General features: G+C 36.6%; 1 pseudogene; it reads right to left on the reverse strand.

Annotated features, from left to right (window-relative positions):
- Positions 1-323: 323 nt before the first annotated feature.
- LOC127185943 (60S ribosomal protein L39-like) lies at positions 324-479 on the reverse strand (annotated as a pseudogene).
- Between the last annotated feature and the right edge of the window lie 16,846 nt (positions 480-17,325).

A 17,325-nucleotide genomic window follows, 5' to 3' on the forward strand; every position in this document is an offset into this window, starting at 1 on the left:
AGCATTGCCTCTAGAAAATATTATTTAAGTATAAGAAAAGAAATCTTGAGTTGACTTCTAGAAAACTGTGCAACAGTGGGTTTCACTATGATTTTTGGCTACATCTTATGGGATTGTAACATAAGGAGCTTTGCTATTTTATTGAATTGAGTCCTTAAATTTTGTATATTTTTGAAACATTCTACATTTTATTACTGGACAAACCACACCCCCAATTTAGACATGACCAAGTGTCCAGGTTAAAAATGCTAAACTCCATCTGGTAGAATCAATCAGTGACCATGATTCAGTATAAACTCTCAGCTTTGCCACTGTGTGAATCCTTACAGTTCCAGCTTCATTCTCCTCCAGTGTCTTCTTTTGGAGTTGTACCTGATTTTGTTACCAGTTTTCATCTAAATCCACTGAGGAATAAGCCAGTTTTGCCTTTGTTTCTTGGCCAGGAATCACTTGATTCTGAAAGTCTTGGGAGAAGACATAATAAGAAGCTGAGTCTGATGCACAGTGCATGATGGTGGAGGAAAGGAGAAGAAGAGTCCTTGGCCAGAAAAGCATAATCAAATTATATATATTTTATTGACAATTTTTTAATTAATTTATTCTTGTTACATCTCAATGGTTATCCCATCCCTTATATCCTCTCATTCTTCCCTCCCTCCCATTTTCCCCTTATTCCCCTCTCCTATGACTGTTCCTGAGGGGGATTACCTCCCCCTGTATATACTCATAGGGTATCAAGTCCCTTCTTGGTAACCTGCTATCCTTCCTCTGAGTGCCATCAGGTGTCCCCCTCCAGGGGACATGGTCAAATGTGAGGCACCAGAGTATGTGAGAAAGTCATATCCCACTCTCCACTCAACTGTGGAGAATGCTCTGGGTAGGAGTTTAAAGTTTACCACCTGTATTGTCCTTGGATGGTGCCTTAGTTTGAACGGGACCCCTGGGCCCAAATCTGCCTATCATAATGTTCTACTTATAGGTTTCTAGGACCCTCTGGATCCTTCTACTTTGCTATTCTTCCATGCTTCTCTCATTTAGAGTCCCAATAGGATTTCCTCCCCTCTGTCCCAGTTTCCTGGTAAGTGAAGGCTTTTGTGGGACATGCCCCTTGGGCTAGTATGCAGATATAAGTGAGTATATACCATTTGAGTCTTTCTGCTTCTTGGTTAACTCACTCATTATGATCATTTCTAGCTCAATCCATTTATCCACAAATTTCGAGAATTCCTTGTTTTAAATAGCTGAGTAGTATTCCATAGTGTATATGTACCACAGTTTCTTTATTCATTCTTCTACTGATGGACACTTATGCTGTTTCCATGTTCTGGCTATTATGAATAAGGCTGCTATGAACATGGTTGAGCAAATTTTCATGTTGTGTGCTGGAGCATCTTCTGGGTATATTCCAAGGAGTGGAATAGCTGGGTCTTGAGGAAGCCCTATTCCCATTTTCTGAGATAGCGCCAGATAGATTTCCAAAGTGGCTGTACTAGTTTGCATTACCACCAGCAATGAAGGAGTGTTCCTCTCTCCCCACATCCTCGCCAGCATGTGGACAATTTTTATACACTATATTCTGGTATTCTTTTCCTCACAAATCCTACCAAATTTTCTCCACTTCTCTACCCATCCAACTCCTCTCCCTTTCTTTCTCTCTCTCTCTTTTTAGAAAACAGGAAAACAAGTAAAACAAAAGAACCATGAGAATAAAGGCACAAGAAACATACAGATAGACATATATACACATAACAAAATCCATAAGAATACAAAATAAAAAAAATTATACAAGCAAAAGATCAGTTAAGAAATGAAGGCAAAAAATAAATAAATAAAAATAAAAAGAAACAAAAGCACAAGCAAAGCAATATGAAGCAAAACATCTATAAATATAACAATGAGTTTGATTTGTGGTGGCCATCTACTGATGGGCATGGGGCCTACCCTTAATTATGCTTAATATACCCAATGAGACTCTATTAAAGAAAACTACTTTTTTCCTAAAAGCAGATGTTAATTGGAGACAACGTCTTGCTTAGAGATCGGAGCCCCTGTCTACTCTTTTCTCTCAGTGATGGATCCCATCTGGCTTGTACCTGTGTACGTCCTGTGTGTGCTGCTAACGTCTCTGTGAGTTCACATATACACCATTGACTTCTCATTCATAGTAGCTCTCATTTTATTTCAAGAGAAAATACATGTCTCCTGACATTTTTTCACATAAAGAATAATTTCCAATATATCAACCATGCACACATGCTGAAAATAAATACTGTATATAATTTTGAGATATAATGTATCTGTGGAAAATATATAATCAAATGAAAAATTAAATATATATCACTTTTAGTCCAGCCTATGTTTTGTTGTGCTGCTTTATTTGCTGTCTAATTATTATTGAAATATTCATTACTGTGATATATTGGTAGTTAACTAAAAATAGGAATATTGTCTATTTCATATTTTTGGCAGAGTTTATAGCTATTTGAAAACAAGTATTAAATGGAAATATATTTAATACACTATGTATTTCTAGGAGTATATGGAATTAAATCTTAGCCAGTCAATCAAAGAAAATGTTAAATTTAAATAGTTCAGGCAGAGAACATCAAAAATTTGGGACACTATAAAAAGACTAAACCTGTGCATAATAGGCGTACAGGGAGGAGAAAAAATCCCATATGAAAGCCACAGAAAATATTTTAAAGAGATCATAGAAGAAAACTTCCCCAGTCTAAAGAGGATCTATACTCCCAGCAGTTATTTTATTATTCAGGATAGTTTTAACAATTGTCACGTTTTTGTGTTCTCATATAAAGCTGAATATTGGGTATTCAATTTCTGTGAAGAATCTACTTCTACCCTGTCTTCAAGACATAAAATTCTGTCTTCCATGTCTTTTAATGAGTTGATGAGGCTTACCTCTGAAATTTCTGTTTGACACCTGGCTATAGGAGGTGGTGGGGCTTCAGCCTCCCTAACCTCTGCTGCTTGGAGTCTCAGCTAGGGTGAATGGGTGGGCCGTTTTATGCAATCTGCTGTTTTCCAGCATTAACCTTTTCCAGAAATAATTTCACAGAGACACCTCAAAATAGTTCTGAACTAGTTATGGGTATCTTTAGCCAAATTGATGCATAATATCGGCCACTGCAAGGAGGAAAGGATTCTCTAGTGGAGGAATTGCAAGCAGGATCTTGTGTGCATCTGGATCAAAACTAAGTATGAGGTTCTCTAAAACTTTATGTTCAGTGTTAGGGTTCTCTAGTTCATGGGTTTTAAAATCCCTTTGTAGCTTCATATCTAAGCTATACCCACCTATTCATTCTTAACAATAATAAAATGTTACTTTTATTAACTTCAATTTTATTTTATTTGCCTCTCTCTCCACTAGCTGTTATGTTAGATGCAGAGAATTTGTCCATTGTCTTGAATTGTCATTGCATAGAAACATAGATCGTGCTTTCGGCACAGCATTGGCTGAAGAATTCACATCTCAATACTTTTATAGGTCAGGTACATGAATGAGTGCATGTCTGTGTTCCTGTGTCTCTCTGGGTGTCTGTATATGTGTATATAACTTTCATAATTTGTCACAGTTTATAGTTTGGTAGATTTTCAACTGGCTTAAGGGGTCTTGGCCTTAGTAAGCATGAACAATAGCAACTTCTAAATTACATTCCTTTGAACCAGGTTAGCTTTAACAGAGCACACCCTGCTGATAAAAACTTAAATGATCAAGGGAAAAAAAGCTATTCACTCTTATATCATACTAGAGTCAAACAAGCTGAATTACCAATTATCTCATCTTTTCAAGCATTTGTGCATTGGATTTAAAAGATGCTACTTTCTAGGACAGATTTATTTGATAAAATTTAAGCTGGCTCTAATAAACATTTAATAAAGAAATAATGATACACAGAACCAAAAACTAGGTTTGCTTCCTATCACTCATAATTAAGTAATGCTGGTGCAGAAGTCTCTGGTTCACTTTTAAATATTTTGAACTACATTTACAGCTAAGGGAATATAAATGGATAATCCAATATTGTGGAATTAAGTAGGGTTTCTATGTGTCCAAGTATAAAATGAGAGAATATGATCTGTTTCAACAAGATTTATTAATTACATGATTGTATTTTCACATATAGAAGATGCATGATTTCATTTATAAATAATTCTGAAGGAACATTTTAAAAATGTACAGCAAGTTGATGATTGCCTGTAATCCCAGCAACTTAAGAAGTTGAAGTACATAAATCACAAGTTAAATGCTAGTATTAAGAATGGGAATAGAGCTTGTCTAGAATGTATGTAAGAATTTTATGTACCAAAAATTTACAGAATTAAAGACATGTATCTGAGATACTTGGTATTCAAGAACAAAATATATTTATTAATGTAAGGAAGATACAAAGTATTATAAATTTAAATTTTCAGACCACTGGAGAACAGTGGAAAATGAATAAAATGTAAAGTAAGGAGGAATGATTAGTCTTATCATTTTCCTTTTACTGATATATCCTGATTAGTTTTTTTCTTCCCTAGTAGTTGTATAATTTCTCATTGCTATCAGCAATGTATGATGAGGTTTCCCCTTGCTCAACATCCTCATCAGCAGTTGATTCTTTATGTCGTTTTTGTTGTTGTTTAAATTTTATTGATTTAAGCTCCGAGTTTGATTATTTTTTTACCATTCTATACATTTTGAGTATTGTTTCTTTTTGTTTTAGAGCTTCTGGGTGTGCTGTTATGTTACTAATATGTGATCACTCCAATTTGTATGTGTAAGCACTTAACACTATGAACTTGCCATTCGACCCACCTTCATTATATCCTATGCATTTGGGAATGATGTGTATCAAGTTTCATTAAGTTCTCCAAAGTCTTTAATTTCTTATTTTCTGTACGGAACCATTTTTACTCAATGGTGACTTGCTCAATATTCATAAGTTTGTAGCCTTTCTATTGTTACTGCTGAGAATATTCAGTTTTCTTCCATTGTGGTCTTAGAGGATGCAGGGAGTTATTTCATTGTTTTGTATCTGTTAAGACTTGAATTGTGCTCAAGTACGTGGTCAGTTTTGGAGAATGTTCCATGATATGCAGAGAAGAAGGTATATTCTTTTTTGTTTGCATGGAATGTTTAGAAAATGTCTGCTATATCCATGTGGTTTATACTGTCACTTAGGTCCAGTATTCCTCTGTTGAGATTTTGTCTGGATGACCTGCCTATTGTTGAGATTGGGGTATTAAAGTCTCCACTATCAGTGTATAAGAGTCTATATGTGCTTTAAGCTGTAGTGGTATTTCCTTTTCAAACAAGTAGTATTCAATTAAGAATTGAAACGTCATCTTAGTGAATATTTTTTGATGGGTAGGTAGCATCCTTCCCCATCTCTTCTGAATAAGTTTGGCTTTAAGTCTATTTTGTAAGATGTTGAAATGGCCAGACCAGCTTGCTTTCAACATTCATTTACTTAGGATATCTCTTTCTATCCTAAAAAAAAAAAAGCATTTTATTGATTCTGTGTGAATTTCAAACCGTGCACCCCAATCCCACTCATCTACCCATCTCTTCATATTTGCATTCCACCCCTGAAATCTCACCCCAGAAAGAGAAAACAACAAAACATCAACATGTCATGGAAATTCCAGTGAGTCACAGTGGGTCACACAGTATAACCTTTTGTCCATACATCTTTACTTAAAATGCTTATTACAATGAGTCTTTGTCTGGTTTGAGGGCTTCTATCCTTTTATCCTGAGGTGATGTCTATCACTGGTGCAAAGGTATGTTTCTTGGATGCAGCAGAATGATAGATATGATTTTTCTATCCATTATGTTAGTTTGCTTCTTTTTTTTACAGAATTAAGACCATTGATGCTGAGAGATTAGCAATAAGCAACATTTGTGGATTTATTCTGTTGTCATGGTGTGTGTGTACGTGTGTGTGTGTGCCCCTCCATTGCAAGTGGATTGCTGTTATTTTGTTCTTCTGAAGTGTGTGTGTGTGTGTGTGTGTGTGTGTGTGTGTGTGTGTGTGTCCCTCCACTGGAATTCCTTCCTGTCTAGGACATGAACAGTTAAGTCATCATGTCCCCCCCTGCTAGGAGTTTCAGCTAGAGTCACTGTCATATCCTCCCAAGAAGCCTACCCTGTTGCAGGCCTCCAGATCTTCTTATATTTTTTAAATTATTTATTTATTTCCTCTTTAAGGTCATCCAGTATATTCAGAAATGTTGTCTTATGGTCTTTGTTTTGTGCTTTAGCTATTTTGCAATATTCAGGGCCTACTGCAATGGGGCTTCTTGGTTCTAGTGGAGACCAATTTTCCTGGATGTTATTATGTTTTTTATCTAGCATCTAGACATCTGACATATGTATTTGGGAATATTGTAATTCTTGGTGCTGCTACGTGTTCTTATCTCTTTTGGATGAGTGTTATGGTTTCTGTTTCCCTCCCTGGTTCTTAGGAGAGTATGGTGTTTGTCGCCTCGTAGGAAATTTTGGGGGTGGCATCCTGATAGGTCTGTCTACAGTGGTTTCTAAGTAAAATATCTTTTTAGGTTTTAGCAGCTGAGGGAAGAACAGAAGGTGTCCATGGGAGAGAGAAAACCAAGTTGTTCCATTAGGGTCTCTTTTTCCCCTGGAAATATTGGGGAGAAATAAAGAAGAGAGGCTGAAACAGGGAGTCTACATAGAGCTAGTAATAAGACTAGAGACTGGGTGTGAAGAAGATCTGAAGATTATGTACCTCTCTTTAGTTGGCTTATTTGCTTCTTTGGCAGGTTGGCCTAAGAGTTTCCAAGAAATGCTTGCTGTAGTGTGGTACCGTGAAACATGATGAGTAAAGAGGAAACCTAAAGGAGATGTGCTTGATCAGCTGGGGATGTCACAAGAAGTAGAGAGGGCAGTCTATATAGCAGTTAGTCAGCTACAGATAAGGGATAAGACAGGAAGATTGGTTATGGAGTAAAGGGAGTAGTGGTTCATATAAACATTTAGGCTGCCTGGTTATTAGGCATAAGTAGCTTGCATATTCCCAGAACATGTCTCCTAGGTTTGGGGAGTGTGGTAAAATAATGAGTCAGGGCAAAAATGCCTGGAGAGGAAGATCTCTGTGGCCCTGTGGATACAGACAGAGAATGAGGACAGGTCACAGTAGAAGGTAAGGTACAAAGTTAGGGATTGGATTTGGAGAAATGGAGGAAGAGGTAGAGATCTGCAATTAGACTATCTGCTTTGCTGGTCAGATTTTCTAGAATTCAATGAAAATGAAGGCAGAGCATACTCAAACTTATGGGACACAATGAAAGCAGTGCTAAGAGGGAAGTTCATGGCACTAAGTACCTTCATAAAGAAATTAGAGAGATCTGATACTAGAAACTTAATAACACACCTAAAAGTCCTTGAACAAAAAGAAGCAGACAAGCTTAAGAGGAGTAGAAGGCAAGAAATAAACCCAGGACTGAAAGTATGAACTTAGAAAAAACGAGAACAATACAATGAATCAATGAAACTAAGAGCTAGTACTTTGAGAAAAATCAGCAAGATAGACAAACCCTTAGCCACCCTAACTGAAAGGGATCGAGACAGTATCCAAATTAACAAAATCATTAATTAAGGCGGATACATAACAACATACACTAAGGAAATCCAAAGACTCATTAGGTCTTACTTCAAATGCCTATATTCCACAAAATTGGAAAATCTACAACAAATGGATGATTTTCCTGATAGATTTCACTTACCAAAGTTAAATCAAGATCAAGTTAACAATCTAAATAGTCCTGTAACTCCTAGGAAAAGAGAAGCAATCATTAAAAAAATCTACCAACCCATTACCCATTACCAGAGGGATTCAACACAGAATTCTACTAGATTTTCAAAGAAGAGCTAATACCAATATTCCTCAAACTATTACACAAAATTGAAATGAAATAACACTGCCAAACTCATTGTATAAAGGTACAGTCACCTTGTTACCTAAGCCACACAAAGTTCAACCAAGGAAAAGAAATTGTTTTGATCAAAGATTTCACTGTCAAACTTCTATCAATATGCCAAGCCGTAATTACGTTCCAATAGAAACATTATTTTGGATGTTTCTTCCTCGAGTTTATTTATATGCAATTGCTATTATCTCTAATTTGAGACATTCTTGTGCTTTGAATATAGACCGGGCCCATCTTCTATTCAAATACAGCCTAAACATATCCATCTGCCAAACAACAAGTTTGTATATGAGCTATTATACCTCCAACATGATCTTTAGCCAGGGTTAGGTGTCCATAGGAGATAGGCTTACAGTATGAAACTTCTTGTATATAAGTTTTGTTTATTTGACTCTAGTTAAACAAATATATTTTGGGTTTGATTTTGGTTTGTTTTTTCCTTTTTGTTTTTCAATACAAGGGTTCTCTGTGTAGCCTTGGCTGTCCCGGACTCACTTTGTAAACCAGGCTTGCCTTGAAATCATAGAGACCCACCAGCCTCTGCCTCCCAAGTGCTGGGATTACAGGCATGTGCCACTGTGCCCGGAAAATAGGTTCATTTGTAAAGTAGCATTCCATCTATTCTCCCAAGAAATACGGATTTTTCTATATTTGATAAATACTACAAAGAATGAGATATAAATAGAGTAGATTCAACCGAGTTTTACAGTCTTCACAGTTGAACACATGCTTTCCAAACGTAACACTTAACTGTCGGTAATAATGTGGCTCCCTGAATTTATTTGACACCAGAGTAATTTAAATACTTTTGGAAAAATTCTACAATTCCTGATACAAAATACCAAACAAGAGTGTACTCTTACTTCTTGCCATATTTTATGAACTATTTTCATTTTCTCATATAAGCATCTGAACTGAATAAGCATTCATCACTATGTAGTTGCTGGAAAAATGCAATGTACAGTGTTTGATAAAGTGGGAGTACTATAAAAGTTGCTCCAAGAGCCAGGGGACAAGAAAATGTGCTATGAGAGTGCTCCTTCTAGACTTGACAGTGAAGCCTCACCTCTGAGCCTTTAATAATATGGCTGATAAAACAAGGACAAAACAATAGTGCCAACAGTAGGTATACTATCATGGAAGGAGGAAACCCTGTGGAGCCCTACCCATAGATAGAACTATGAGCAACTAATGAATGCTGAGTGTGGGAGAAATAATCTTCCCTCAAAATGAGCCTCCTAACTGCTTATCAAACATGCAGTGTTTTTTGAACACTTTTAATGCCAGTCGTCCAGAGGCAGAGGCAGGCAAATCTCTGAGGTCTAGCTCAGCCTTGTCTAGAGTCAATAAGTTCCAAGGGAGTTACACAGAGAAATCCTGCCTCAAAAAATAAAACAAAACAACAAACAAGCAAAAATCACTAAGTGGTCAGTCTTGAAATAATATAGCAATATACATACAAGTATCACTTAAAGGACTGAGCAGGTCTTATTTATATGTGTGTATTGTATATCAGTATATTACATATGTATATATATATAAAACAAAAAATAGAGGTCGTGATTTCAGGAAGGAACAAGAGATGTAGGAAACAAGGGAAATTGTAGGGCGCATAAGGAAGAAATAAATTTATGTAATTTTACTTTTAAAAATATAGTCATTTTATGGTAAAAATAAAATTTAGAAGATAGTTATTTGTTCTGGTGATATTGAGTAGTTCCTAAAGTTATTATATATATATATTCCTTTATAAATATCAAGGTTTGTTAAATACTTTGTCATGCTTAGTAAATTCTTAGGGAACGCCTTGTAGAACATGAACTATCAAAATTTCCTTGTGTTAGCTTGCGAAAAAGACAATACTGGGTGCTATTTGAGTCATTTATTTTTTAAGAACAGAATTTTTAAAAAATCAAGCCAATTTTAACATTACTTACTGACCAATACAATCTTACTATTCTCTTCAACATATCACAATTTTAAGCAGATTTTGTTCTCTGGGCCTCTTACCTTCTTTTAGAATGTATATTTTAGGGAACTTTTTCCTCCCAAAATGTACTAAGCTTTCTCCTAAACTCTTGTCAGTTTCACAGCCCAGTACATTTCTTCCTCAATATCCTGGTAACCATGTATTTAATATAAACACCAAAATGTGGTAAAGTACCTCAATAACTGTCCTATGTAGGAAAAAGATGTCTAACATAGATGAGCACCAATAGGCAAACACAACGTCTTAATCTTAATAAAAAATTAAAATAGAAATAAATATGGGAAACTCAAAAATAACTGTTTGCTCCACAATATCCACACTCATCAATTGCTTACCTGCCATATTCCTACATTTCTCCAGTATCTCACACCATGGTTAAAATTTTTCTCACTATTGTTTTATGGGACTTACTTTAGTTCAGTCTTTATTTTGTACTGAAGTAGTCCATGTAAAATCTTTGTGTGTGTGATTTTGTCTATTATAGATTTTTCTAAACATTACACAATAAAGAAGATACTGAGTTGGTAAAAAATTGCCAGTTCCTTTATATTTCTCAGTAGGAATTTACTGAGAGAGGATCTGTATAATTTAGCCTCACTGAATGACTGAAAATGTGCTGTTTATATCATTCAATATATTATTGTAAATTAGAGTGAGTAATTTCTCTGGCGTAGTCTAGACATGCCCAAGGGGCATGTCCCACGAAAGCCTTCACTTACCAGGAAACTGGGACAGAGGGGAAGGCATCCTATTGGGACTCTAAATGAGAGACGCATGGGAGAACAGCAAAATAAAAGGATCCAGAGGGTCCTAGAAATCTACAAGTAGAACAATATGATAGGCAGATTTGGGCCCAGGGGTCCCGCTCAAACTAAGGCACCAGCCAAGGACAATACAGGAGGTAAACTTTAAACCCCCTCCCAGATCTAGCCAATGGTCAGAATATTCTCCACAGTTGAGTGGAGAGTGTGATACGACTTTCTCACGTACTCTGGTGGACTAAACGTTTTCTTAAGGTGTGGAGCATTCAAGTTTAATTCAGAGAATATCTCAGCCAAACTGGGATAATGATCAGCTAACGCCAAATGTGACATTTAATTATGACAACTTAATTTGGGAGGTTTAAAAACACTATATATCCTGATAATATGGTCAGGTTTCCTAGTTCACCTTTATTCTTTCAAAATCTAGTTCCAGCTTTGTAAATTAAAAAAATTTTAAACAACGACATAAGAACTCCAAAGAAATGATTAACCTATACTCTTCTCAAGTAATTTACACTCTGGAATGAGAAATATAATATGATATTACATCATGTAGCATTAAATTACTATAAAACTTCTTTATGGAATAAAATTGAAACAAAGAATAAGGGAAAAAATAACTTTAAACAGAGCATTGAAATCAGGTCTTTTACATAAAGCATTGAAAATAAACCTTTTAACAGTAGTCTTTCAGAAAATTTCAAGGTGTATCTTTCAGCAATACCAAGATGAGTATAGAACCAAGTGAAATTTGAGTAAGCAGAGGATATTTATTCAGTGACTGTTAAAGTGAATGAATCAGCCAGTATCACTTGACCTGAAAGAGAAGATTTAAAGTAATTGGAAATTTTTGTAGCTTGCAGAAAGAAAAGTTCCATGCAGACTTGAGGGTTTTATAAGGGAAAGTCAGAGGTGGGTAACTTGGAAGAGAACATTTTTAAGCTTACTTGATCGGCCCAAGTTGTAAGAGAGTGGAAATATGTGAGGAATTAACCATGTTCTGACCATTCTGGACTGAGTACCGCAGAAGCTGTGCTTTAGGTTCTTAAGAAGGCTAAGACAACTTTTTATGGTCAGGCTTCTATTGCCATAAATGTCTGGCTCTTGACTGTATTTATTTATTTGTTTGTTGGCTTGTTTGTTTGTAAATATTTAAAGACATGTCCTTTATTCTTAAGTTAAATAATGACAGAAATGTATGCTTATGAGTATATCATATTTTATAAATAGCACAATTACCCTGCAAAAGCTAAATCCATAGATAGTAGAAAAGGGGTAGAGCTAATTCAGGTAATAATATTAAGCAATAGAAATTTGAAGAGTTTACAACATCTTAATGATCTTTTTTCAGAAGAGTTTTTTGGATTTTAAACACCTTAGGAACAAACAAACAAAAAAAAAGGGGCTGATTATAAGACATTTCATGACATAGGCAATATTTTAACAATATTTTGTAGCACTTGAATCAACTATGCTATCTTATGTATAATAAGTGCTTAATACACTTCTCTGATAATAGTTAACTACAAAAATATATTAACCCTGTTCATTCTTATGTTGTGTACAAGAAATATGATAATATAAGTGAGCATATTCATATGCAGTGGCTTTCTTGCAGCAACTTCAATATATAGTAAAATATATTGTTGCATATTTTAAAGGCAGAACTAAATGTTTCAATTCAGAATAAAATATCTATGGTGAATAAGCACAATAGTGTGGCAAGTACAAATATATATATATATAAAATTTTATTTGCATTTCCAAAACCAAGAGAAGAAACTAACTAAAAAGACAATATAATACAAAACACATATGCACCAAAATCCCATGCATGTAATTTCATAGAAAGCTTACTAATGGATATAAAGAAATAGATATACATAAAATATTCATAGTAGCAAACCTCTACTTTCTACAATAGACAGCTTATCAGCTAGTATAGATATAAAAGAATATGAACACTTATTCCCTATATTGAGTAAAAATATGTGCAGCCACTATAGAAATTTATGCGAACATAAATCTAGAAATTGAACAACCACATGACTCCACCATCCCACTTCTTGGCATATACCTCAAGGTTTATGTCCTACTATAGAGATGTTTCCTTGTCCATTTTCACTGTGGCTCTATTCACAAGATGAAGGAAATTGAAACAGCATTGATTGATGTCCATCAAATGGTGAATGGATAAGGAAAATGTAGTACATATATGTGGTGAGCTGCCCTTAGTGGCGCTTGGCTTAAAACATTGAGCATTTCCACCTTGTCTGTAGACTCCATTTTCTACACCTCTGCCTGACACGAGGCAGGCTGAGGTCAGCCCACACCACTCCACCTGGCCCTGGGAGGCTGCTTGCTTATCTAGTTTCTGTAGCTGTGTTCCCTCAGAGCTTACTCCCTTATCTTGGAGTTTCTGCTACCAAGGATGGATAGTAGAACATCTGCCATTAGGTTCTCATAGCAACCTTGCTTACCCCAAATGTTCTTGCCCCCAAGACTGCCTATATAAACTCTGTAAAAAATTTTTTTTTACAATGAACAGGGCTTGATGAGAAATCCTGTCTTGCCCTCATTTCTTCCTGTCTCCTGTACTTTTTCGCTCTTGCACCCCCTCCTAGGGTCTCCCTTTGAAAATCCCGAGGGCCGGGGCACATATACACAATCTACTTTTATAGCTGATATATATATACACACACACACACATAATTTCATGTAAATGGATGGAGCTGGTAATATTAAGAGTGAAGTAACGATATCATTCACCATGACCAGGTAGCCTTCATTCCAGGCATGCAGGGATGGTTTAATATATGGAAATCAATCAATGTAATCCACCATATAAACAAACTGAAAATAAAAAACACATGATCATCTTCTTAGATGCAGAGAAAGCACTTGATGAAATCCAACACCCATTCATGTTTAAAGTTTTGGAGAGATCAGGGATACAAGACACATACCTGAACATAATTAAGGCTATATACAGCAAGCCAATGGCCAAAATCAAAGTAAATGGTGAGATACTCAAGGAAATTCCTCTAAAATCTGAAACAAGGCAAGGCTGACCACTCTCTCCATATCTCTTCAATACAATACTGGAAGTTCTAGCCAGAGCAAGACGACAACAAAAAGAGATTAAGGGGATCTAAATGGGAAAGGAGGAAGTCAAATTATCGCTATTTGCAGATGATATGATAGTATACATAAGTTGCTAGGAACTGTTAGGCTTCAGCCCCTGGGGCCATGCCCTGGCTAGTATGCAATTGTTATTCTGTCCTGGCAGCTTCCTGTTGTGAACATTGTGCCTCACTAAGCTGACCACAAGTTCCTGTTTTGCACCATGGTTACCTTGGTTATATGGTTCCTCTTGTCCTGGGGACTTCCCATCTACATCGGCTTGTATTTTTCCACCTGCCTCTGTACTGTATAAAAGGCCTTGGCCCCTCTTTACTAAATGGTATTATCGCAGAACATATGACCCGCTGTATCAAGTCTTCTTCAACCTACAGTCCCTCGCTCAATACATCGGTGTAATTGCAGTGTGGGTGCTGAAATAAGGGACCACCAAAATTCCACCAGAGAACGACTACAGCTGATAAACACCTTCAGCAAATAGGCTGGATACAAAATTAACTCAAAAAAGTCAGTAGCCTTCCTATATATAAATGACAAACATGCAGAGGAAGAAATTAGGAAAACTACACTCTTCACATTAGCCACAAGCAATACAAAATAATTAGGAGTTACTCTAACCAAGCAAGTAAAGGACTTGTTTGAAAAAACTCAAAACGCTGAAGAAAGAGATTAAAGATGACACGACAAGATGGAATGATCTTCCTTGCTCGTGGATTGGGAGAATTAACATAGTAAAAATGGCCATCTTACTAAAAGCAATATACAGATTCAATGCAATCCCTATCAAAATACCTACACAATTTTTAAAAGATATTGAAAGTTCAATTCTGAACTTCATATGGAAAAACAAGAAACCCAGAATAGCTAAAACAATCTTGTACAATAAAAGATCCTCCGGAGGAATCTCCATACCTGATCTCAAACTGTACTATAAAGCAACAGTAATTAAAACAGCATGGTACTGGCCCAGCAATCGGCTGGTTAATCAGTGGAATTGAATTGAACACCTAGATATGAATCCATACACATATGGTCACTTGATTTTTGACAAAGAAGTCAAATCTATTCAATGGAAAAAAGATAGCATCTTCAACAAATGGTGCTGGTCTAACTGGATATCTATGTGTAAAAAAAAATGCAATTTGACTCATAATTTGTCACCATGCACAAAACTCAAATCCCAGTGGATCAAAGACCTCAACATAAAATCAGAGACACTAAATCAGTTAGAAGAAAAAGTGGGGAAGAGCCTGGAACACATTGGCACAGGAGACAACTTCCTGAACAGAACTCCGACAGCCCATGCCTTAAGGTCAACAATTAATAAATGGGACCCCATGAGGCTGAGAAGCTTCTATAAGGCAGGAGACACTGTCAAGAGAACAAAGCGACAGCCTACAGACTGGGAAAAGATCTTCACCAACCCTACATCTGACAAAGGCCTAATATCCAAAATATATAATGAACTCTAGAAATTAAACACCACCAAACCAAATAACCCAATTGAGAAATGTGGCTCAGAACTAAAGAGAGAATTCTCAACAGAGGAGTATCAAAAGGCTGAGAACACTTAAAGAAATGCTCAACCTCCTTAGTCATCAGGGAAATGCAAACCAAAACAACTCTGAGATTCCATCTTACACCCATCAGAATGGCTAAGATCAAAAATTCAAGCGACATCACATGCTGGTGTGGATGTGGAGAGAGAGGAACACTCCTTCATTGCTGATGGGAATGCAAACTAGTACAGTCACTTTGGAAATCTATCTGGCGCTATCTCAGAAAACTGGGAATAAAGCTTCCTCAAGACCCAGCTATTCCACTCCTTGGAATATACCCAAAAGATGCACCAGCACAAAGAACATTTGCTCAACCATGTTTATTGAAGCTTTATTCATAATAGCCAGAAGCTGGAAACAGCCTAAGTGTCCCTCAGTAGAAGAATGGATAAAGAAACTGTGGTACATTTACAGTATGGAATACTACTCAGCTATTAAAAATAATGAATTCCAGAAATTTGTGGACAAATGGACTGAACTAGAAAGGATCATAGATTAGTTAACCCAGGAGCAGAAAGAAACAAAGTGTATATACTCACTTATATCTGGACACTAGCCCAAGAGTCCTGTCCCATGAAAGTCTTCACTCACCAGGAAAGTGGGTCAGAGGGGAGGACATCCTATTGGGACTTTAGGTGAGAGAAGCATGGGAGAATGGGGAAATAAAAAGATCCAAAGAACATTATGATGGGCAGATCTGGGCCCAGGGGTCCCGCTCAAACTATGGCACCAGCCAAGGACAATACAGGCCGTAAACTTCAAATCCCTACCCGGATCTAGCCAATGCACAGGACATTCTCCACAACTGAGTGGAGAGTGGGGTATGACTTTCACACATATCTGATGCCTCATATTTGACCATGTCCCCTGGAAGAGGAGACCTCTTGGAACTCAAAGGAAAAATAGCAGGCTACCAAGAAGAGACTTGATACCCCATGAGCATATAAAGGGGGAGGAATTCCCCTCAGGCACACTCATAGGGGAGGGGAGTAAGTGGAAAATGGGAGGGAGGGAGGAATGGGAGGATAGAAGGGATGGGATAACCATTGAGATGTAAGAAGAATAAATTAATAAAAAAAAATATATGTATTTTTAAAATGGGTGTAGTAACCCAGGACAAGAGAAAAATGCTCCAGGCTTTATCTTATTATCTTATATGTAGATGCTAGCTTTCTATATTTGGATACGAGTATTTAAATTAGTATACTTGTAGAAGTAAAGAAATTAATAAGGACAATAACAGGGTCTTGCAGGTGGAAGATTAATTTTAGCTTCAGAGCACTCTACACACTGCTCCAGAGTTGCTAAACTAGTTTTCAATCAGCAAATGAAGGCGCCATTGTCCCTTCCTCCTCTCCAGAATTTTTGTTGGGTCTTCTGTTTACTAGTGCTACCATAACTGGAATGAGATGAAATCTAAAACGTATTTGCCTTACATTTCCTTAAATGTTAGTGATTAAAATTTTCAACCATACTTATTACTTCTCTTGTAAAGTCTGTTCAGATCCATAACCCAGTAGTTTATGTCTTGTTTTTTTAATATCTTGTGGATATTTCTTTTTTGGAGGGAAGAGGCATTTCCAAAGGGTGGCCACTGAAAAAGGTTAAAAGGTCAGTTAGATCCAGGTATCTAGCTGGACCAGAATTGCAAAATAAAAAGAGTGATGTTCCTTATCCTCTGCAAAAAAAAAAAAAAAAGCATTTTTTTCTTTTTACAGAAAAGTGAAAGATCTAGGGAGCTATACATAGATAGAAACAGTGAAAAAGGGGAAGGGTGGCAGGGGTGGGAGAGGAGAGTCCTACAGCTCACTCTACCCTCCAGGTCCTGGGGCAGGAGGCAGCTGTCAGCTTTGAGCTCTTCCAACAAGAAAGCTTCCTTTTTGGGAGGTGGGAAGCCAACAAGAATTTCCTTGGCATT

Source organism: Acomys russatus, chromosome X (genome assembly GCF_903995435.1).
Source record: "Acomys russatus chromosome X, mAcoRus1.1, whole genome shotgun sequence".
Lineage (NCBI taxonomy): Eukaryota > Metazoa > Chordata > Mammalia > Rodentia > Muridae > Acomys > Acomys russatus.